Raw genomic sequence first — 26,262 nt, forward strand, 5'->3', positions numbered from 1 at the left:
CTACCTAAATTGATCGATATGGTGATAGATATAGTAATTAAATCATAAATCCCGTGGGTACTTTTCATGTCACTACTATGATATTTCACCAATATACTCGTACGCAAACAACCACACAACTTAACACTAACTCAGTTTAAACAATTACTATACACATTGTGAAACACCAGCAATGTTCAGAGCGAACTTGAAGCAAACGCTGCACATTATCTTAATGTGATAATTACGTTACGAATTAAACTTTAGATTGGATTCCCAGCATTAGACACTGCTTGCTTCATCAGGAATTTACATCTGTAACCGATTCTGTAATAATCATTTGATAATACAAAATTTACTTAATGTACTAGCACTACTTAAGTGTGAAACCCTCAAGTTACACCGTGTATATTTTATCATCATTCCATCAGGTAGAAGTTTTGGGAAAGCTCTATTAAAAAAAATGTGACACTTATATAAAACGCGCTTCGGGCTTTTAGAATAATATTTAAAGTTTACATTTAAAAGACTTTTTCAGTACAGATGGTGTTTTTTTTACGCACTAGTGCGAGAAGTGGTTCATTATATAACAGGTGGAAACTTCGGAAGCTCATCTGTACTGAAAAACTTCGTACGATACACGTGCGAAAAGGAAATTCGCAACTCGTGTCGATTTAAAACACTCCCTTTGGTCGTGTTTTAATTTATCGCCACTCATTTCGAACTTTCTTTTTTACGCACTTGTATCGTAATGTACTATTCCGGTTTGCTCAAGGTCAACATAACACGCTCCTCCTCGCTTCGCTCGTCGTCTCACCTAACTGGATGTGATTTTGTTACTATACTTATTATTAAACTACATTTATTACAAGTATTACTGTAATTTGTGGCACTATTAATTGCTTCATGTAACTAGTAGCCTATTTCACCATATACGGAGGCAAACAACCATACAACTTAACACTAACTCAGTTTAAACAATTACCATACACATTGTGGAACACCAGCGATGTTCAGAGCGAACTTGAAGCAAACGCTGCACATTATCTTAATGTGATAATTACGTTACAAATTAAACTTTAGATTGGATTCCCAGCATTAGACACTGCTTGCTTCATTAGGAATTTACATCTGTAACCGATTCTGTAATAATCATTTGATAATACAAAATTTACTTAATGTACTAGCACTACTTAAGTGTGAAACCCTCAGGTTACACCGTGTATATTTTATCATCATTGCATCAGGTAGAAGTTTTGAGAAAGCTCTATTAAAAAAATTGTGACACTTATATAAAACGCGCTTCGGGCTTTTAGAATAACGTTTAACGTTTACATTTAAAAGACTTTTCCGGTTTGCTCAAGGTCAACATAACACGCTCCTCCTCGCTTCGCTCGTCGTCTCACCTAACTGGATGTGATTTTGTTAGTATACTTATTATTAAACTACATTTATTACACGTATTACTGTAATTTGTGGCACTATTAATTGCCTCATGTAACTACTAGCCTATTTCACCATATACGGAGGCAAACAACCATACAACTTAACACTAACTTAGTTGAAACAATTACCATACACATTGTGAAACACCAGCAATGTTCAGAGCGAACTTGAAGCAAACGCTGCACATTATCTTAATGTGATAATTACGTTACCAATTAAACTTTAGATTGGATTCCCAGCATTAGACACTGCTTGCTTCCTCAGCTCTCAGGAATTTACATCTGTAACCGATTCTGTATTACTATTTTGATAATACAACATTTACTAAACATACCTAAATAGGTATGTTTAGTAAATATTGTATAATAATTGTAATTTAAGTATATGGCGTAATGTAAGGCGTAATGCATATACTTAAACTAATTAGGGCTACTTGCACCTCGGGTTAACTCTCCATTTTCGGTGGTGCAAGGGACCTTAAGTCAATTTAACAAAATGATATTATGTCGCAGCCGGATCGTATAATCCGCCGAATTACATAACGGTTAGCCGTTATCACAAACAGAGCCGTTTTAGTAGATAGAAGATAGAATACTCTTTATTGGCACACCTCAGCAAAAGATACAGTGGAGACAAAACAAATGATTATAAATAGAGGCACACAACAGGCGGTCTTATCGCTAAAGAGCGATCTCTACCAGACAACCTTTGGGTAGCGGAAATAAAGAAAACATAATCAAAAAGAGCGATGCGGTTTGTGATGCGGCGGCTCGAGAATTGGTCGGATTGACTGCAACTGGATGATAATCCGCCGGAATATATTCGGCACCAAATGTTCTTTATCTTCTTATATTTAAGTGCCCATATTTAACATCCATGGCGCTGCAGCTATCAAATCGCGTTATTCTATTAGAAAACGGTCTTGGAAGACCATGTCTCGATTTCAAATTGTTGAAAGTAGATAAGTATTTATAGATTTTGGAAAAAAAAAACATACAACATTTATTCAACTTCTCACTATAAAATACAAAACACGTCTTAACTTGGTTGGTTAGTACGTTGTCCACATAAGTTTTATCAAATTTTAAAATCCGAATCGGCTTTCCAGGTTCAATAGGAATTTACATCTGTGAGCTTCGTCGAACTGTATCCTTGTAACCAACTAACCTACCTTTGGGACATGAAAGGGGCGGGTTAGTTTCAATGTAAAACAAAAGATGTCCCTCATATGAATACCCGAAAGTTAGTATCCACTACCGTTACCTTGGATACCTAGCCTACGGTGACATCGCGTACGCTAACGTAAGAAATATTAACTTAAGCGTTTCGCACTAACGCTCACGATAATATTTCTTTCGTAGCTATTTTTTTATACCACGTCGGTGGCAAACAGACATACGGTCAGACTGATCGAAATCGGTCACCGCAACCTATGGACGCCTGCTACCTAAGGGGTGTCACATGCGTACACTCCTTTTTTGAAGAACCCCCCATACTGTAGTTCATCGGGAATACCTCGGCAGGGAGCTTATTCCACAGCCGGAGCGTCCGCGGGAGGAAATTCCTCTGAAACCGCGCGGTTATCTAATTGCTCATGCGTATTGACGCGACAGAGCTAGACTACAGTAGGCCTAGCACATGATGGCCGCGGGAGTATGTCGCCGCGAGATAGACTATCTGTCCTTATGTCATTAATACAATTAGACAAAGACGTGTCATCTATCTCGCGGCGACATACTCCCGCGGCCATCATGTGCTAGGCCTACAGTTGTGCTGCGTTTCGGTGGCGTTTCGCAAAGCAGAAATGACATTCGGCTACGTAGCCTGAAGAGTGATACTCTTCAACGCAAGTGAAGCCGCTGACAAAAGCTGGTATTTTGTATTCCAAATTCATTTTGGAACACTTAAGCAATAAACTTTATTTGGCCTGTTATCGGTGGCAGTGTATTGAACAGTTTACGACTAAGTAATTCGAAATACTTTTTATTACCAGCTCGTTCAAATATACTAAGGTTAAGCCATAAATATATCATGCGTATGTCCCTACGCTGACCCAGTTACTTATTGACGTGTCGTTTAGAATCACATATTGGTTGGAAGTTATTCAGTTTAAAGGTCTTTGCCCACTAGACCGTGACGGATACGCTCCTAGCACGGTCATGGTATGGTACGGTGTAGTGGGCAAAGACTTTAGTACCTGCATACGGGGTTCATACGGGTTGAGACGCCGTCGACACGTTTCAGTGGGCAAGGTAGACCGTATCGCGTAAAATTCCGTGCCGGATACGCTCCTAACACGGTCATGGTATGGTACGGTCTAGTGGGTAAAGACCTTTAACCGTTTATAGGGCACTGGTCTCAAAAAAGACCACCATGTATTGAATTTTTGTATTTTTTTCCTGTAGGTACATATTTTTTAGGACTACAGGTTGGCGATGAAGTTTACGATTTTGTCTTGCCCGTGAAAGGGTTTAACAACGAAAACGTTCTGTAAATAAGAACAAAGGGTGATACAATATCTACTGATGTGTATCATGTATTTGAATTAAATTTAAATGATTTATTTATGACAATAGAAGAATAAAAATACAAATCAAAACTAAAACTAAACGAAATTTAAACCAAACTTAACTTTATCTGCAGATCTCTCCTAAGTTAGTAGTCAAGGATTTCAACTGTCGGCCTAGACACAAACAACAACATGTCGGCAAACATGTCCTAATGGTCCAATCATAACCCTTTTATTAAAATGTAAAATACGCGGCCATCGATCTAAGCCGTCGGCCCTTTTGTTTTCAAACTCCGAGAATCGATACTGACGGCTAACCTTTTTACTAAATTACTTCCAAGGGCTGACCACAGGGCAGATATATAAGAATAGCAAGGCAATTACTTTACTTTAAAGGCAGTTTGGGTGAAGTTTGGTCCATACGTCTATGCGTAAGGAAACAAGTGGTTATAGTTAGTAACAGTTTAGGGACACCGTTCACTTGACGTTTATGTTATAGGTAATGCTCCTTGACGTTTATGTTATAGGTAACATAATCGTCAACACAGACTAAAGGTACTCTGTATCTTTAGGTTCTTTAGGTTTAGGTTTTCAATACATGTAATCTAAATCTATAAAAGACTTTTTGAGGATAAAATAAAACATTACACTGCCAAATAAGAAGGATAAAGGTCGCTCAGTTATAGATCCAGTTGGCTTTGTATTTGTAACAAACATAATAAATGTTGTACCTGAAAATGTACAAATTATTTGTTTACGTTTTTTTAAGTCTCTAAAAGAAGAAATTATTACTATGATAAGGAATTAAAAACTCAAAGTAGCCTGATATGAGTAAAATAAGCGAACTCGTTAGTTAACGCTTAACAAAATATTAAATATATATACGACATTATACGTGAAACCTGATTTACACATATTCATTATTTAATTAAATGTTTTGTTCACTTTTAGAATAGGTTTAAAACCAAAATTAGGTATCCAGTGATTTATTGATATTATTTATTTTGTATGTCTTTCCCATCACGGAACAATGGTGTTCAGGACCTTTTAAGACGCTACGATACCCCTCATTTCTCCATACAAACGCTCTCGCCTGTTTCCTCTCTGGTTTTTGAAGCTAGATCAATGGTTTTTTTAACACAGACTTTTATTATCAATATCTGTGTCGGACCGTTTTGCTTTTTTTGATATTTTTGTTTTAAAAGGAATTAGAGCCTCTCAAAGTTGGCCAAAACGGCTTAATTGAATTTGCCAGAAAGAAAGGCGTGGTATTCAAAACTGAGATCAATTATCCAAAAAAACGAAACGGTCCGACACAGATAATTTCCTTGTCATTCTGATTTCCAAATTTTGTAACGATTGGTTAAGTTTTGGAGGAGGAAACAGTCGAGAGCGGAACCTCGATTTTTGCAGTTTTTACGCGGGATTTCGCGCCTGAGCTGCAGTTGTCCCTATCGCACCAAATTTAGGGGCGGGGCTAAGTTTTTATATACGTACACTGAAATAAAGTGATGGGAAATACTCGACATCTAATGTCGATAATCTAGTGATGTGAAAAGTTATCGATATACTACGTCGAAATATCGACATACCGTGTTTGACGAACTTTTTAGTTATATGTGTGTGTGTGTTAGTACTATTATATGTTCATATTTAAAATTGGTGGTCCAAAAAAGACCAGTCTGCTCCGAAACCACGGGGACAATGCCGTCCTTGAAACGTCGGAGGTTAGTGTTTAAAACATAGTAAATACGCGATTAAGTCCCGTTTGCAATTTTAAATATGTGTAAAAATCGTGAAAGTTTGAATCTGTATTATATATTCTGTGGAAATACTAAGTCCACATTTTTATAAGTATAGGTACGTAACAATTGCATACAGGTATAGGTTTATTTTATACATGCATAACTTTTTTCGTCATTGGTTTACTAGTAACAATTATAAAGTTATGCTGTATTTTACGATAGATTCCACGAATATTAGGCAACTATTTGGTATTCGGTCTTTTCAGCCATTTTGCCGAAAATTTGGTATTCGGTCATCATTGTTTATTTATTACTATTCTGCCGAACACCAATTAGGTAAGTAGTTATATTAGTCATATTATATGTACTTATTTACACACAATAAAAACAGACATAATATTAATAATTTAAGTCATGTTTTAAAATATTAAAAAAAACGATGGGCCTTATTTAGTAATACATAGTTTGTTCAGGTTGGTACCGTACCAGTACCTGCCCTTAATAAGGCCCAGTGCTTATATTTCTTCTAAGTTTTATCAATCATGCCGTTTTGTATATTTTCTTCGCAGACATAGAATCAAAAAATGCCCTAAATAGTTACTTCTCTAAATAAGGCCCATCGCTCGCTTCTTAAGTTTTATAACTTTGTGTAAACAATTTTTGTGATAAGTATTTATACTACGGTCTGTCGTCTAAAACACATTTATTCAGGACTATGCATTTAGGATATGGTACTCTAAATTAGAGGGGTTCAAGTCTTAACAAGCAGTGCGTCAAGGTCAATGTGGTCAAGATAGGCAGACTTTATTTCATATTAAGTTTAAAGGGACAAAATTAGGTACTTAATTAAAGTAGTGTGGGGTAGCCTGCTGTCCTACGGGGCAATAAATATTATAATGTATTGTGTTTATGTGTATTGTGTATCATAAGTACTGGGCGTTTGCGGGGTCGCCTTCCACTCTGAGGCCACCACTCAAATACTGGCGCTGTTGATAGCTCATCTTTGAAGATTATATCCGATCCATCTCTATTTCCGCAGCGCTACTTCTTGGGTATCGAAGGTTGTGAACATGTGGACACATGGGCGGCATGGGCCTTATTTCATACCTGCATCAAATAAGACCCATAGTTTTTCTGTTTAATAATACCAGGGGCGGCTCACTCCGCGATTCTATCGCCGCACTACAAGTACATGCTGGCGGCCGCGAGTTCGCGGCCTAATCAGGGGTGGCGCGCATTCTCACGGAACGCACGTTCGCAATTGCTATTGTTACTTTACTTCGCGAGTTTTTTTAAAAGTTTTATATGCGATGTCCGCGTGTGAATGGCTAATAATGCTTAGTTAAATAGACATCATGAATAAAATAGGACAATCTTACACAGATCTACTATTGATTAAGTCCCACGGAAAAGTTCAATAAGGCTTGTGATGTTGGAACTTAAACAAATATATATATATATATATATATATATATACTGTATATATACCTAGAACTACCCAAGACTGGAACTGAAATATAATAGTATAACATTTTATCTGAGTATTAATTCGTTTTAATCCATAGGCAGCCCTATCGTCCGACGCTGCGCACGTGCGGCTCGTTTCTTTGTTAGAATTTTGTAGGCATTTAAAAGGCGGCATTTTGTGAACATCAAAGCAGTGGGCCTTCTGTACTTGTACTATTATATATTCTGTGATAATACTTACTTTTTACTTTTTTACTTACTGCACGAAATTTTTGAACCTTTTACACTTATCAAGTTATAAAATGTACATAACATTTCGAAACTTAATAGCCGGGCCTTGTTTGCATTGACATTACATATGCCCTTAGTAGGTAGATGAAATGAGTATTACCAACGTTTTAATTCTGCGGTAACAAAAATGCTTTGCCGAAAAGTATAAATAAGATCTAAATAATAAAAGTATATAAAGTATCTATACGTTTAAATAGCCTAGGTTTAAATTTAGCTGGCAAATTAGTTAAGCATTTTTATGGTTGGTATGCATGTCGGTAACCACGAAAAAATGCACATTTTATTACATTATGATTATGGTAATTAAATAATTAAATAAATATTGGGGACACCTTACACAGATCAACTTAGCCCCAAACTAAGCAAAGCTTGTACTATGGGTGCTAGGCGACGATATAGCGCAGGACACCATCGCGAGCGCAGACTTCTGGCCGAAAGGTGTGGTTTTTCGGCGATTCCGGGGCAACTTGCCGAATCCTATACCGGGGCAAACGACGCAACGGAGCCACGCTGTTACGTCATCGCCCAAATAAATTGTTTAGTTTTAAACTTTATTGTCTTTTTTTTTTCATGTTCTTACTTACTGTTTTTTTTTCTTTTTTGTTATCTAAGTTTCGTGACGCATGGTTTTACCGTAATGTCATGTAAACATGTTTTTTAACCCCCGACGAAAAAACGAAGGGGTGTTATAAGTTTGACGTGTCTGTCTGTCTGTCTGTCTGTCTGTTTGTCTGTCTGTGTGTGTCTGTCTGTGGCATCGTAGCTCCCGAGCGGATGAACCGATTTTGATTTAGTTTTTTTTGTCTGAAAGCTGAGTTAGTCGGGAGTGTTCTTAGCCATGTTTCATGAAAATCGGTCCACTATGTCACGGTCGGGGGTTTTTTCAAAATTTTAATTTTGTGGTTAGGTTATACTAATAAATAAATAAATAATACATACTTAAATAGATAACATACATACATACAATCACGCCTGTGTCCCATAAAGGGGTAGGCAGAACACATGAAACTACTAAAGCTTCAGTGCCACTCTTGGCAAATAAAGGGTTGAAAGAAAACGAAACTGTTACATTGCAGTGACAGGTTGCCAGCCTCTCGCCTACGCCACAATTTAACCCATATCCCATAGATAAATACAAAACCATACTTAAATAGATAAATACATACTTATATACATAGAAAACATCCATGACTCAGGAACAAATATCTGTGCTCATCACACAAATAAATATTACCGGGATTCGACGAACGACGAACGACGACGGGAACCGAAGACAACATTAAAATTAGGTAGTTAATTAAAGTACTTTGAAGTAACCTGCTGTCCTACGGGATAAATATTATAATATATATAGGTATCCATATATTTTTATTCTTTTCCTTCCGGCGACCGTCCTTTGTCACCCATGTTTCACAACTAAAGAGTAAGACGAAATTGACGAGTGAATATGCTCTGACTGAAACAATTACTTTTCATATTATTATTGTTTACCATTACACACAGAGCACAATCTCATCGGTAAATATTGTCAATTTTACTTTATTTCGACGTGCGTTTATCATAGCGCTCTTGAATAATACGATTTTGTAAAGAAAATATCTCCTAGATACATACTATCAACTGTGTCGCTTAGTTTCAAACTTGGGTACTTAAATCCATTCTGCTTTAAGATTGAATATATAAAAAATATATATTAACCTTGTAGCAGAATGGATTTATCCAGGTTTGAAGTTAAGCGACACAATTACGCTTAATTCGGTATGTAAGAAATACCTTATTTTTTGTTAAGTTACTGATGGGCCTTATTTCATACATGCAGCAATTTGGGAAAAGTGCACCTACTTAATGCACAATTGCACATGGACCCAATTTTTTGACCCATTTACACTTATCTAATTATAAAATGTACATAACATTTCGAGACTTTTAACCGGGCCTTATTTGTATGTAGATTACAGATGCCCTTAGTTGGTAGATGAAATGAGTGTTATATGTAATATACGTTTTAATTCTATGGTAACAGAAATGCTGATATGTAAGTATAAATAAGTTTTAAATAATAAAAATATCAAAAGTATCTATACGTTTAAGTACCGATACCTAGGTTTAAATTTAGCTGGCAAATTAGTTAAGCATTTTTATGGTTGGTCTTGTTCTGTGCTAAGCCTTGTATTTCTAATGCTAGGTAGGTAATATGTATACACAACCCTAGAAAATTAGAAATATAAGATGCATATGTAGCTTTCCATCTGAAAAAGGTCCTTATGCTTCATATGCAATAAGATTTTGTTTGGCAGATTTTTTGTTAGAATTCTGCTAAAAAGTTCTAATTACCTTTGAACATAATCCGGTGTCTGGGTAAGTATAATAGGTACCAAATTGTTACCTAGTTAAATTTTCCTACGCTGTCACTTCTGTCAAATATGTGCAAAAAAAAAAGAATAAGATTCACATACATTTTTGGTAGGTAGATACTGTCAACCAATTATGTAGAATCCTAGGCCACTCTAGAACCCTGTTGTATTGACACCGTCCTTTATTTGCTACAGAGTCAGTTTTACTTTTACTGTGAAAGGGTCTAGATTGGCCTATGACCTAGGATTCAGATTAATTGGTTGATTGTACGTACCTACTCTTATAATATGGCTTCTCTTTGAAATCGAAAAGGTTTTAGCTTTTTACATACCGAATAACTTTATTTCGCTAACAATGTGACTATCTTAAAAGAAATCATCTTTTAAGATAATCACATTATGTATAAGATAAGGAATTGTTTCTACCATTCCTTAAAACATTACAAATTTGCATTTTAGTCAAATCAGTACACTTAATATCTTCACGGAGTCCAAAACATTATGCATGAAGTCCGAAACTAGACAAATATAGAGAGCGCTTGAGCGCGAGTAAGTACTCGCGCCGGCGGCGGACGCGGGTGTGTGCGTGCGCCACGCGCACGCACACAGGGCCTCTCTGTGGGTTCCACCCCCGTCAGCGCGACGGCGATAAAGACCTAAAAATCTCAAATTTGAATTCGTGATTCGGTATCGTATCCTCTTAAGAGGCGTGCACGCGGCCCTTTAAGGGCCTCTACGCCTTGGCTTCGGCCCCACTTTAATGAATGGCCCCCACAAAAAGCGACATCCAATATGGCTCAAGGGCAACAACGGTGTGAAAACTCAAGGATGTCGAGAGGTGTACACCGCTTATTGCCCAGTGGCCGTTAAGCCACTGTACCAACTCGCGTCTTACGCAAATTTTCACTTCCACCCCTGGGGCATGTTGTAGCCATAACGACTCCACTCTGGACGGCCAGCCAAGACAAGCCAGAGGTAGAGTGTCCTGTCCCACCCACCCGCCTTACGGGTAACAGAACTCCCCAGGAGCACTCGGGTACGTGGGGTCGCTGTTCCCCAACAGCTCGCCACAAGCTGCCCTGCGTTGACTGATTGCACTTTTAAAACCAGTGGGCGATGGGGTCGTCACATCCCCATCCCTATCCCTTATTTATTTAATTATTACAATCAAAGGTATAGTTAGTATAAATATAGAGATTTATTGATAAACAATAACCCTGAAAACGAATGTACACATCTGATCCAATATAATATTTAAATGACTTTGATCTAGTTTGCCGATATCAGCAGGTGTTAGTTTGATATATTGATTGGATTACGTGTAAAGTCTGCTCAGTAACCGCTTACATCGCCTTACGCTGTTTTGACGTAAATGGGAATCTTAACTTGATATGAAGGTATTACCATAAATCCTTTGATCCAATAATCGGATGCCTCGATACGTATCTGTAACGTATAGCTGTAATACCAACCGAGCCTAACCAACGTCACAATTCGCTTACGCTTTGTAAGAGTATCATTGCTAGCTCTCTTTATCGCTCTTCTGTAGTGACGCGACAGAGCCAGCCAGCTTCAACGATTATAGCTTTGGCTAGGCCAGCTGGAACATTTGAAGACTGTGATTCGGATATAAAATCAGATTAAAATATGTGATACGTAGACGGTAAAATATTTCAGATTTCAGATGATTTATTTGCCATTACAAGTATAAATACATGCAAATATAGTTACAAATCATACTCTAAATACTTACATGCTAGGATTACTTCTTCTATGCTGATGTACAAGATCATGAAGTTGTCCATTAAAATATTGAAATTATTACATATAATGTCATATAATGTATTACTTAATGTAATATTTTATATTGTTCTCAAATGGTCTTACATGCTCCACAGCTCATCGTAGTTACCTATCTCTTTCTATCAATCGTTGTCTCTCGTAGGATACTGCGAAGTTCATTCAAGTTTTGCATCGACTTGAACCTACAACGTGTGGATCAAATGTCACAGTTTCATCGTTTGACAATAATAATGACATTAACATTATATATTCACGGTTTTCATTACACTTAGGTACATTGACCGGGATAAAGACCATGATTACCTTTTTGCAGTTCTGTGATCATGATGCATGTAATCACGTCAAATATCGGGAGTTTGGCAAACATTAAAATGGTAAACACGGTCAATATCTCTTGTAACAGACATTAGTAAGAAGGTGACAAACATATTACGGGCGCTTTACCGACACAAAATTTTTTTACCGGTCAGCACTAAAACGCTTCTCGTACAGTCGCTGATACTGCCAATTATTGACTACGCTGATGTATGTTGCACCAACATTACACAAGCCTCGCTGTCCAAGCTTGATCGTCTCCTAAATAACTGTATAAGATTCGTTTTTAATCTTCGCAAGCAAATATGACCATGTCTCCGCTTTTCGCCGTAAACTTAATTGGCTCCCAATTCGTGAACGTAGGTCATTGCGAATCTTGTGTGCTCTTTATTCGATCCTATTTGACCCAGCTGCGCCCAATTATCTCAGGACCAACTTTCAGTTCGTAGCGGCTCGGCCGGGTTGTGAGCTGCGTCCTTCTCGTGCGCTGAAACTGGCTGTCCTCCCTCATCGCACTGGATTCTTGTCCAACTCGTTCAGCTGTCAGGCAATTCGTCTATGGAATGCCCTCCCTCTGCCTATCAGGCAAGCTCAGAGTAAACTCTCTTTTAAAAGCAAGTTGCGTAAGCACTTATTTGCAAACATTCGAAATTAAAGTCTACTTGATGTCTCGCACTAGGTACATTTATTTATTTACGTATGTGTATTTTATTTATATATTTGTATTATACTAATATATATGTAGGTTTATTTATTGTATTTGTGTATGTTTATTTTATAATAGTAGGTATCGACTTGTATTTAATCATTACAATCTCATACAGGCTCTATAATATTGTGCACCAAACTAACTATCTCTGTTTTGCCCAATGGTTGACTGGTAGAGAATGCCTTAAGGCGTTAAGTCCACCATTTGTACTTTTTATTGATAATTTGTGCAATAAAGTTTAAATAAATAAATAAATATCACGGTCAGTATAATGACATTCTCAGTTGCCACGGTTTGTCATAAAAAAATCGTTACTAAATTAGCTTAGGTTAACTCAAATACTGTTATGTTACACTGCGTATGTTACACATTGAAAATAATCTTTCACAGCTTAGAGCTTTAACAGTTGGCTTCATCTTAAAGGATCTTACAGTTTGCACCACTGCCTTATCCAATATCCTTCACAGTGTACATTCTATTCTGTTGGTAAAAGTATAAGCCGAGGTCAACTTATAGTGATATTTTTGATATTGCTGTGGAAAATATAGAAAATCCAGATTTTATTTCAAGAATAAATATACTATTGAAACTCGGAAATGTTAAAGGTAAATTGGGTAAGTGCTACCCGTGCACAGAAAGTGTTTATAAATAGCGAAACACAACAAGTCAGTTGTTTGCTAGAGAACATTACGTCAGACCTAAAAATACACGTTCCAAACTTACAGTTACATGTAGATAACTAGGGTTAGAAAATATAGGTTTGTACCGCGGGGCAAATCTCGACTGGGGGACAATTATAACTAATCATTTTTTTTCCATTATTATACTGTGATGTTGATTTCTACATGTATCCACTGAACACGCCTACTATATATAAGTGGTGGACACTCTATTTAATAATGCAAACATTGTAAAACGTGGAAAAAATGGACCAGTTTCATTCGCCTCCAGTCGAGATTTGTCCCGATGTACCTAATATTATTTGAAATCCCTTAATAAAATTATATTTTACATAATGTTTAGGACTAGAGTATGACAATGCGGCTTGAATTCACGATTCTTTCGAGTCTTACCCGTTAAAGGGATTAAAGCATTTTTTTTAAATCCTGTCCTCTAGATGTTAATTATACATACATACATACATACATACAATCACGCCTGTATCCCATAAAGGGGTAGGCAGAGCACATGAAACCACTAAAGCTTCAGGGCCACTCTTGGCAAATAAGGGGTTAAAAGAAAACGAAACTGTGGCATTGCATTGTTTGTTAATTATAATGAAATATAATACTTTGAGTACTCCAGCGTCAGTTGCCACGAACCAAGATGGCGCGAAGATTAAGGCGATACAGGAGGGGTCAATTCTTCATACAAACGCTCTCGACTATTTCCTCCCTGGTTTTTGAAGACAGAGCGCTGATTTTTTTAACACAGATTATTATTATTTTTATCTGAGTCGGACCATTTTGATTTCTTTGATATTCTTAGTTTTCAAGACGCCCATCAAAATTTTCCAAAAACGGCCTAAGTGAATATGGCGCAAAAAAAGGTGTGGTATTCAAAATTGGTGGCCGTTAGCCAAAAAAACTAAACGGTCCAACACATATTATTTCATTGTTATTCAGATTCTCAAATTTCGTTACGATTTATTAAGTTTTGAAGGAGGAAACAGTCGAGAGCGGAACCTCGATTTTAAAGATTGTTTTGCAATATCTTTTAACTGAGTTTTTCTGAATGTACAATTTTTTTTCGATAAATTTAGTTAATAACACTAGCATATTAAACTAGAATTCCCAAATTGAAAGGACTCCTTTCTATTTTAGCATTTTCGCTCCTGTAGCGTCTTAACAATACAATATTGCAGTCCCGGAGGCGCTCCAGAGCACAAGAGGCTTGTTAAAGTTGTTAATGAACCGATTAAGATGGAGGGTTATTGATGACCATTGACTGTGGAACGCTACCGGAGAAATCAGGAGGTAATTTTTTTTTTAAGTTTATTCAGATACCAAACAGTCACATAAACACATTACATATTAGCAATACAAAAATGTACTGCAAGAAAAGAAAACAATAAATAAGGCCTGGAGGTTCATAATTGTAAACTAAATAATGTTCACTTAATGAATATAAGAAAACAACATAACTTAACCGTAATACAAAAAAAAATAAACTGCACACAATATAACATAATTATGTTATTAAAACAACTTACGTTTAACAAACAATCTTTTTTAGAATAGCCAACGAATTTTGGAAACAATCAACATCAAAAAGGTGTTTATTATAGTAACTAGAATTAAGAGTATTTTAATTGTGTATTATTGCCTTATATCTGTTTTTTTTAAGAACCATGTGCACCATATATTTATTTTCTACATAAAATATCGAAATAAAATAAATAGCCAAAAAAACACTGTATTATATTATTATCTGAATAGTTTATTTCGTCTCTCCGAGATCCCAAAGAGGACTGACTATTTTCCATACCAATTATTTATATAGAAATAAAACTAGGTATTGGTTGAGTTTATCCTCCGGGGGACAGACAAGTGGAGCAAACGAGTCACCCAATGGTACCCAAGAGAGGGAAAAAAAAGAAGAAACCTCTAATGAGATGAGAAGATGACATCGCGTAGGTTGCTGGCCGTACCTGGAGCAGAGTGGCAATTAAATACATGTCATGTAATGTTCTTTGTTTCTGCAAATAAAGGCTATTTTAGTATTGGTTGAGTGTCTACCTAAGTACCTACCAATGAATGATGATAATGTACCTAACTGTTAAGTTTACAAATCACTAAAGTGAAGTTTACAAAGATTTTGAGAACATGTAAAAAAGCAAAAAAAAAATGAAAAGGGAACCTCAACTCAAAGCCAACTTGTTGAATGATTACATTAAAAAGATTGTGTCTTATTGAGTAATATGGGTACTTTTATTTTCTTAAGATGATCTAATATGAGTCTTTGCTAATACAAAAAAAAAACATTTTCTTTTCTTGTACACGTAGCATTATCCTAAAAGCCGCTACTACACGCAGAGACCTCCTGCGGTTCATTAATTTAATAGTCGTTAATCAATGCTTCCCTGCGGAGAAAATTGCTTGGAGAAAAATCTTTTTCGCAGTTTTCGGCAAAATTGACACGACACCAGGCCCAGGGTTTTTCATATTATGTAAGTAGTTATATTTTTTCAAACTTTTTAAAAATGTAATAGCAGGCTGGCACATTAAACGTGTCTCTGAGGCCTCTGCCCCTATGGTCGCGATATATGAAATAGACAAACATAAAAAAATAACTAACTTAATATCAGAGAGAAGCCTTTTGTGAGATAATCGGACTATCCTTATCTAAACCCTTATTTGAGAGCATTCCTGTGTTTCTTCGCGGAAGTAAGAAAGGATAATTGGCGTAGCAGTATTCCATCTTGCTTAGTAAAGTAATAATTTTATTTTCCCCTCACTAGCTCTGAAACACGTGTTTTGTCCTTTAATACCAGCGGGTAAAAACGCATTTTATCCACTAGTGGGTAATGTAATTTGACCTTGAATAAAGTAATATTAACTGCTTTAAAATTGATAAAAGTAGGTGAATCTAGTAATAAAGATGATTTACCACCTGTGGAACTACTGGAAGCAGTGATAAACGCATTTATTGCGTTGTAGTTTCCTCGCTATAGTGAGGGGAAAAGTTTTTTGTTACACTCGGGTGCAAATGTATTTTACTTCTCGTGTGTTAAAATACAACTTTGCCCCCTTGTATGACAAATAACTATTCTGTCAATATCTCTTCCGGTACTTTTCCAATAGTAATATAACTTTTTTTTTCAAATGATATCTACACGCCACAAAGATTTTTAAAGGCACACGTTTCTACATTTACCTTACAACTGGTGTAACAGGAGCCTAAATATAAGGTACCCTTATAAATCTCTGGCAAGAATAAGTGGACTCACTTGTCAGTCCTGACACCGCTTAACATCCAAGAGCTTGGCTCAAATATTTCAACGCCTACAGTTAAGGAGGATTGAACAATTGACCACTTTTACTTTAAACAATTGACGTGTTTAAAAGAATACCGTAAATCCCTGTTTTCTTGCCTATCCTAGGAAAAAACCGGCCAAGAGCGTGTCGGGCCACGCTCAGTGTAGGGTTCCGTAGTTTTCCGTATTTTTCTCAAAAACTTCTGAACTTATCAAGTTTGAAACAATTTTCCTAGAAAGTCTTTATAAAGTTCTACTTTTGTGATTTTTTTCATGTTTTTTAAACATATGGTTCAAAAGTTAGAGGGGGGGGGACGCACTTTTTTTTCCTTTATGAGAGATTATTTCCGAAAATATAAATATTATCAAAAAATGATCTTAGCAAACCCTTATTCATTTTTAAATACCTATTTAACAATATATCACACGTTAGGGTTGGAATGAAAAAAAAATTCAGGCCCCACTTTACATGTAGGGGGGGGTACCCTAATAAAACATTTTTTCCATTTTTTATTTTTGCACTTTGTCGGCGTGATTGATATACATATTGGTACCAAATTTCAGTTTTCTAGTGCTAACGGTTACTGAGATTATCCGCGGACGGACGGACGGACGGACGGACGGACACACAGACATGGCGAAACTATAAGGGTTCCTAGTTGACTACGGAACCCTAAAAAGGAGGAATAACTAGCTACATATATGTTTATCTCCTTAGTTTAAAAAAGTTAAAATTCTCACCTAGTTTTTAATGCAGAAACCGTAAAATTAGTAAGTAGAGGTTTCCTACTTTCCGTAGGCGAAGAAACGTAAGTAAATAGATGTATCTGCGCCTAGTTTTATAAAAGTTGAAATTTCCCCTAAGTTTTTAACCCCCGACGCAAAAACGACGGAGTGTTATAAGTTTGACATGTCTGTCTGTGTGTGTGTCTGTCTGTCTGTTTGTCTGTCTCTCTGTGTGTGTGTCTGTCTGTGGCATCGTAGCTCCCGAACGGATGAACCGATTTGGATTTAGTTTTTTTTGTCTGAAAGCTGAGTTAGTCGGGAGTGTTCTTAGCCATGTTTCATGAAAATCGGTCTATAATGTCGCGGTCGGGGGTTTTTTCAAAATTTTAATTTTATGGTTAGGTTATTATTAATGCAGGATCCGCAAATTTTATTAAATCTAATTAAGAGTTTTTTTTTCGGAAACTGGTGTGTGATGAACCACCATTATAAATCTGTGACAAGAATAAGTGGACTCACTAACTTGTCAGCCCTGACATCACCTAACATCCAGCAGCTTGATTTGAAATATTTCAACGCTTACTGGATTAAGGAGGGTTGGACAATTTACCACTTTTATTGTAAATTATTGACGTGTTTAAAAAATATCGTAAATCCCTGATGTTTCTTCGCCTAAATAAGATACCTATATTCGCCTATATTTAAAGTCACACACAGGTCGAACGCGATTAATTAACATTATTTTTACCTTTTTTCCCAGCGTTCGACCTGTGTGTGACTTTAAATATGTGTACAAAGCGCGAGAACTTAAAGTGTTATATTCGCCTAGTTTTGTAAAAGTCTAAAGTTATTCATAATCTATCTATTGTACTCCTATCAATAGTCGAGAGTTGGTATGTATAACCATTAATGAAAAAATAATAAAACTAAATTTATATAATATTTATTTACAAAAAGATAGTAACAAATATTACAAATACTACAAATACGTATCAAGCATCAACAAAACAGGGAAATTTATCAAGTGGAGGAAGGATTGGGTAGGGCTGCGCTATCATTTAAGCCAAAGAAGTTTTTGAACGTGTTAAATTTGTATCGCGTACCCCGGATACACATGCTTGTAGCACCGATTATGGAAATTGTAATGGAAATATATAACGCATTTAACCTGAAAACACAACCTTTTATTTCTATGAAAATAAAAAACAATAGAGGAGGTGCATAGAGGAGTTTTGGTGCCTACACTTATGTATGGTAGTGAAAGTTGGGTGTGGGAGAAAAGACTTCAAAGTCAAGTGAATGCCGTAGAAATGAGAGCGTTAAGAAGCATGGCAGGTGTAAAGTTGAGTGATAGGATCAGAAATAGCGTGATAAGAGAGAAGTGTGGAGTGGATGTAGATGTGGTGACAAAGATTGAGATGGGTATGTTAAGGTGGTTTGGGCATGTAGAGAGGATGGATGAGAGGAGATTAACGAAGAAAGTATATGAAAAAGGAGTGGAAGGGTCAGTTGGTAGAGGAAGACCTAGGCGAACTTTTCTTGATCAAATCGGGGAAATATTGCAAAGAGGCCAGGTCAGAAGTACTCGAAACCGACGAGTGTGTATGAAAGTGTGTGAAGCGAAAGTGGTTTGTCAGGATCGTAGTAAATGGAAATCCGTGATCTCTGCCTACCCCTCTGGGAAACAGGCGTGATTGTATGTATGTATGTATGTAAAAAACAATATGATTGAGAAACAGTAAAATAAAAACAATTTTTAAAACAAGTTTCCGATATAAAATGTATTTCTACCGCCGAGTCAATCTTCCATCCAGCTTTCGTAGATAAATCCTGTTTTGTAAATATTTTTTCAGTACAGATGGTGTTTTTTACGCACTAGTGCGAGCAGTGGTTCATTATATGGCAGGTCGAAACTTCGGAGGTCCATCTGTACTGAAAAACGTTCGATACACGTACGAAAAGGGAATTCGTAACTCGTGTCGATTTAAAACACTCCCTTCGGTCGTGTTTTAATTTATCGCCACTCGTATCGAACTTCCTCTTTTTCGCACTTGTATCGAAATGTACTAATTCTACACTTTCAATAAGATTTGATCAGAGGCGCTGAATTGTTTATTTTTAGATTTTTTTACGTTGTATTTGAAAGCCAAAACGCTTAGGTAGTTATTACAATACATATAGTAAATATTTTATACGTTAACTTTTTTTTCGCTTTCTGACCAAAAATCAAAAGTATTCATAAAGGTAGGAACCCATTATCACGGTAGGCAAACTCTCATGCTATTTCCGTTACATATTAAGACAATCACGGACTGTTAAGGTTAAGTACATACAACTCAGCACACTAATCAAATACCGCAATCTAATTAAACTCGTATAAGAATACTTACATCGTGTAAATATGCCCTTATAGAGAAAATAGTACATTACGATACAAGTGCGGAAAAGAGGAAGTTCGAAACGAGTGAAAATTGACACGCGTTACGAATTTCCTTTTCGCACGTGTATCGTACGACGTTTTTCATTACAGATGGCCCTCTGAAGTTTAGACATAAAACCCCTTTCAAATTTAATAAAGATTTAAAAAAAAAAAAAAGTTTAGACGATAAGTGATGAACCACTGTGCACACTAGCACTAGTGCATAGTGCGGGCAAAAAGTACCATCTGCACTGAAAACAATACTTACCTAAACATTTTTATACAGAGTGTAACAAAAATGGTGGTGATCCGTTTAAGGGCGTACTCAGTATCGTATTCTTATCAGAAAAGGTAGAAGAAAATTTTTTTTCCCCTAAAAAAATTTTCACTTTTGTATGAGCCGGGCCGCGCGAATCGGTCGAATCTCCATACAAAGATAAAAAAATTTTTTGGGAAAAAAAATTTTTATCCTACTTTTTCCTGATGAGAATACGATACTGAATACGCCCTTAAACGGATCACCACCATTTTTGTTACACCCTGTATTAAAGGAAAAAATGGAAAAATTTACGCTAAGGCATGGAAAGATTTGCAATGTCCAGCGCGGCTTCCGTAGCTCAATTGGTTAAGAGCATTGCACGGATTGCAAAGGATGCGGGTTCAAGTCCCGCCGGAAGCGTAAATTTTTCCATTTTTTCCTTTAATATAAAAATGTTTAGAATCGTTGGCAGACGTTTCTGCTTGTTAAAAATAAATACTTACCTACTTATATAAATAAACTAGCTTTTGCCCGCGGCTTCGCTCGCGTTAGAAAGAGACAAAAAGTAGCCTATGTCACTCTCTATCCCTTCAACTATCTCCACTTAAAAAATCATGTCTATTCGACGCTCCGTTTTGCCGTGAAAGACGGACAAACAAACAGACACACACACTTTCCCATTTATAATATTAGTATGGATATTGTTGTCTCGCTAGTAGCAAAGTGTTAAAAAATAATAAAATACTTGGACAACCTGCTTAAATATGGCGTGAAACGAGGAAAATCATTGCAAAATCGTTTCTCGCACTCCATTTTATTATAATCACGCTTAATGGAGTCGGAACGATCGTCCAAGTATAAGCCAATTCAAACGAATACTGATATCAGAACGATATCTCAATGATATCGTACGTCTCGAGCTAAGATATCTACGGCCAAGCACGACCTGCATGATATGCTTTGACCTAATGATATTAGTTTTAGTTCGAATTGGCCTCTTAGCTGTAGACCACAGATAACATAGACACCGCATTATGTTGTGTTTATAAAGAGCGCGTGGTCATCAGATATATCATATTTACATATAATTTTATTTGAGCAACTCAATTGAGTTGCATTTTATACAATTACAAAACTACAATTACAATTTCATAGCTCAAGTTCATAACACATTTTTTTATAAATATTCCTAAATTACACAAGTTCTGGTTGACGTTGACACAATTGGATTAGGCGGTTGCGTTCCCACACTAAATTAAGGGACAACATAAATATGTGTGGTGTGTTGATTTTGAATTTGTAACGATTCTCCAATAATTTAGGTGAACATAATTACTTTACTTAGTTTTTAGTATTGTATGTTTTTGTTTTGTAGATTTATATCCTGTGGATTTAGACATGTACACGATTTTATTTTGTTCCGTTTATATGAAAAGGTGACAAAGAAGCCAGCGTTAAGGTATCCAAGCCAAGTGGAAACTGTTTCGGTGACGTTTAAATGCAATTTTTGTGACATGTTAAACTTTGTCGTTTAAGCTTCTTGAATTAAGTTTTTCTCTATATGTTATTTTGATTTGTCTGTAATGCTTTGTCTAGTATTTGAGGTGGTCTGTGCTGACAGTCGTTCTTAATGTACCCTTTGTCCACTACGTTTATTCGTTCACGGGTGACCAGCCCGCTGGAATAACTTTATACACACGCGACTGCGATCTGAGTTAAATGAAAGTGACTATAGTATGTAAAGAGATATTTACTGTGTTACTGATGGTATTGTTAATATCATTTTGTGTTGACTCTAGAAACATACAAGTACGGAAAAGAGGAAGTGAGACTGGTGACTACACTTTTGGCGCTACTCATCCTCCTTGCGCTATCCCGGCATTTGCCACGGCTCATTGGAGCCTGGGGTCAACTAATCCCAAGATTTGGCGTAGGCACTAGTTTATTACGAAAGCGACTGCCATCTGACCTTCCAACCCGAAGGATAACTAGGCCTTATTGGGATTAGTCCGGTTTCCTCACGATGTTTTCCTTCACCGAAAAGCGACTGGCAAATATCAAATGACATTTCGCACATAAGTTCCGAAAAACTCATTGGTACGAGCCGGGGTTCGAACCCGCGACCTCCAGATTGAAAGTCGGATGCTCTTACCGCTAGGCTAGCGCTTGGTGCGGCGCTAATATTAACATTAAATTTGACCACTTTCAAGTTTACCATATGCGCCAAGTTGTCAAATCGGGGGTCCATACGTTTTGATTCTGTGATGAGAGATGGCAGCTTATGGACAGTGCCAACAGATTTTACTCTTACAGTAACTCACTATAATCCTCTTTGCTAAAATATAATTAAAATACGGCAACAAGTTGTTAACTATTTATGGCGACGTTTCAGATACCTACATATCAGTTCACCAGCATTTGGTCATAGTTAATAAAGTCCACGATTAGTTAACTTTATGCACCCAGGTGAACAGAGTAAACGAAAACATTAGCTCGAATTTGACAATGACGTTAAGGTGAACTATTGTTCTATGTACTATTGTACATTACGATACAAGTGCGTAAAAAAGGAAGTTCGAAACGAGTGGCGATAAATTAAAACACGACCGAAGGGACACGACGACGTTTTTCAGTACAGACGAGCCTCCGAAGTTTCGACCTGGCATATAATGAATCACTTCTCGAACTAGTGCGTAAAAAAACACCATCTGTACTGAAATAGTATTTTATGCAACTGGTGGTTAAAAGAGGTCAAAAAAGGTGAGTGGCGTGGGTAACAATTTGAGGCGAAGTCGAAAATTGTTAATAAAGACGCCACGAGCATTTTTTGACTCAGTTAAACACCGTTGCATACAATACTTTTTCTACGACCAAGCACTTATTTTGAAAGAAAATTATAAATTCAACAAATACCTACTTTCAGTCATCTTAGTTATCTAGGTGGACCGCCTACCATTTTGAATATGCAGTTTGAGTGCAAACATGAAAATAAAACTGTCTATGGTATGGTTCTTTGAAGCCTGGCCACTAAGACGAATCGAGCCGAGTTGAATCGAGTTCTCATACATTTGAATGCGATTCGACGCGTTGCCAATGAACGCAGCAGAAAACGAAGGAGTCTCTACTCTGCGAATTGGTTTGTTAAGTTGGTAGCAATGTATTTACTGAACTGTGTCTCGACTCTGCGAATTGGTTTGTTAAGTTGGTAGCAATGTATTTACTGAACTGTAACAGCTATATCGTGCTACTACTACTAAATGTTTTCAGGGTATAGACTAGATAGACTTGTCCTGACATCTTTTATGTAGGGTTTTAAAGTTCTATGCACGACCTTGTAACTCACAGTACGGGAGTAGAAAAACTATATTTATAGTTTACCTAATTCAGCCAGGTGATCTGAGCTGGGTAAACAGGGTCGACTACAGGTATAAAATTTGTTATTTGTAACAAAGGTTATATTGATTTAATTTCTAAACAACAACAAGACTTATTACAAAAGTTGTTCAGCTCTGTAAAAAGCACCTGTTTAGTTGTTGACAACTTAATTGTTTCCTCGTGCTGTCGAAATTAAGAAACCGATTCGAACTAACATTCATAATACTATTTATTTATTTATTTGTTGTAGTCATGTACAATAAAATTAGGATGTAAGTAAGGCCATGACACCCTGGAAGGGCATGCAACAGAAACTTAAAACTAGACTAAAAGCTAAACTTTAGGTATTATTATATAATAACAATTAATTTAATGATTTCATTTGATTACATTCAATAAATACAATTCATTTAATATTCTAATATTTGAAAGATTATGGTATGCTATCCAAACTATTGTCATTAAGGAAATCCTTAACCGAGTTATATTATTTTTAAATTTGCTTTTAAATAATTCATTTCTAGGTTCTAATTTGATTGTATTAGGAATTTTATTAAATATCAAAATGCATTTATATTGGGGACTATTTTTACACATTTCTAAATTAGTTTTTGGTAAAAGGAGTTTATTCCTGTATTGCGGTCTAGTATTTTCCTTATCTCGTTTTAATACGAATAAATCTGAATTTTCCCGGACAAAAAGCGCAGCCTGTAATATATAAATGCAGGGTAGGGTTAACAGTCTGTATTGAATAAAGTATGGGCGGCAACTGTTCGGGATCCGGATATTAGCTAGGATACGAACACATTAAATTTCTTTTGCATCACGAACAGCTGATCGGCCTCGGCGCTGTCCCCCCACAGCTCCACGGCGTAGCGGACGAGCCACGCGAACGCATATGAGTAGTAGGCTGATAACGCACAATTAAAATTTGTATTTCTTTTTAATACACTAAGTGCATATAGAAAACTAGACATTTTTGTTTTAATTTTTTGGATATGTCCTTTCCAATTAATTCCGGAGTCTATTGTTATGCCTAAAAGGTTGAATTCTGTGACTTCCTCTATATTACACGAATTGCTTTCTAAATTTAACTCAATAGGTTTATTTGTGCAGGTTTAAATTGTATAATTTTGGTTTTATTCAAATTAATTTCTAAATTGTGGTCACTGAGCCAGTTTTTTACCGTGAAAAAATAGTTTTAAGCTGATTATTACATTCTAAACTATTATTGCATTTAAACAAAAGAGAAACATCATCGGCAAACATAACGCAGCTCGTGTTCGTGTCTACTATGACTCTAATTGATGCCATTCAGCTACCATGAGTTTTGTATACAGGGTGTAAACTTAATACGGGCGAACCTCTTAACGGTGGTGAGTATAGGACATCAAAAATGGAATAAGATAACTTTTACTTAAAATTGAAATATTTTTTTTATCCACACAAATTAATTCGGCCCGCAACGTAATGCAAACACACTCGCGTTTAACGCTCGTTGACAGTTGTCATTGATTGTCATCGCAACCACGTTTACAGTACATTGCTGCTGGGAAATTTTTCAAAAATTCATTATGGGGTGAAAATTAAGAGTAACTCAAAAACACTTCTTAATTAATGATAACAATATTGAATTATGTGCCTGGTTTCATTTATCGCCCTTATTAGGTTTTCGCGCTGTATATCTTACAGGAAAATTGTAACGATCATTTGCTAACACAAACCAGATATTGGTATTATGATAGAATCGTATCGGTAAGCTGCCAGTCGTGCGTTCAACATTCAGTTTCTACTTAGTACCTAAATGACCTAACCACAAAATTAAAATTTTGAAAAATCCCCCGACCGCGACAAAGTAGACGGAGAGTGAAAGATCCTTCCCTCCCTCACTCCCGACTAACTCAGCTTTCAGACAAAAAAAAACTAAATCTAAATCGGTTCATCCGTTCGGGAGCTACGATGCCACAGATAGACACACACACAGATAGACCGACACACAGACAGACAGACAGACAGGCAGACACGTCAAACTTATAACACCCCGTCGTTTTTGCGTCGGGGGTTAAAAACTAGTGTCTATGGCAAATTCTAAGTTATTAAGCGGACCCCAGACTCTCATGGGCGTGGCCAAAAATGGCGAAATAACGTTTGGAAGAATAAGGCCCACTTGCACCAACCACTTAACTCAGGGTTAGTGGGCTGTCAACTGTCAAATTCCATATAAAATGACGGGTTAACCCTCGGGTTAACCCTCCATTTTCGTTGGTGCAAGTAGTGGCTCTAAGAGTATGTTCGAATGGGCCCATAAATCAAATAATTCCACGTTCCCTTAGAAACAATAAGTTTCAAGGTTGATCGATTTCAAGAACGCTTTAATTGGTTTCTCCTATTGTTTACATACTTAGGTACGAAAATGAATGTGTGTGTATGCGTTTCCACATTATCCGATCCGATATCGGATATAGGACCGATATGGGGATATAGGACCGATATGCCATACATTACAGGCGCCATCTTGGATTTTTTCCATTGAAATCCTTTTTTATCCGACGTTTTGTTACATTGCAGACTCAGTTTAATTTAAGTTAAATTTTATTTTTTTTAGATTTAATAGTTTAGTTTTATTGTAAGATAATTTTATGTCCCTGATGTTTTATTATAATGTATTTTTATTATACAAATAAATTGATAACACACTAAAAAAAAAAAAAAAATCAACAGACTAATCAAATATAGACCCAGAGCCCAGGCCCGCCAGACCTTCCTCAAATTCTCAAGGATGAAACTTTGGGACAATGTAGAGTTCATATCGGCGGTTAATGTGTGCATATTTTCTAGTTCGGCCCATCGGCCAATTTTTTGCTATCAAGTGATGAAGGTGAAAAAAAA

General features: G+C 36.5%; 1 protein-coding gene and 1 non-coding gene across 2 annotated transcripts in view; both read left to right on the forward strand.

The window, feature by feature from the left end:
* The window catches only part of LOC125233751 (small conductance calcium-activated potassium channel protein), a 372,074-nt gene that overhangs the window by 20,823 nt on the left and 324,989 nt on the right, over window positions 1-26,262 (forward strand). The window lies entirely within an intron of this gene.
* On the forward strand, window positions 20,346-20,418 carry Trnas-gga. The gene has a single exon. It is a non-coding gene; the product is annotated as a tRNA-Ser (tRNA).

Source organism: Leguminivora glycinivorella, chromosome 15 (genome assembly GCF_023078275.1).
Source record: "Leguminivora glycinivorella isolate SPB_JAAS2020 chromosome 15, LegGlyc_1.1, whole genome shotgun sequence".
In the NCBI taxonomy this organism is placed as follows: domain Eukaryota; kingdom Metazoa; phylum Arthropoda; class Insecta; order Lepidoptera; family Tortricidae; genus Leguminivora; species Leguminivora glycinivorella.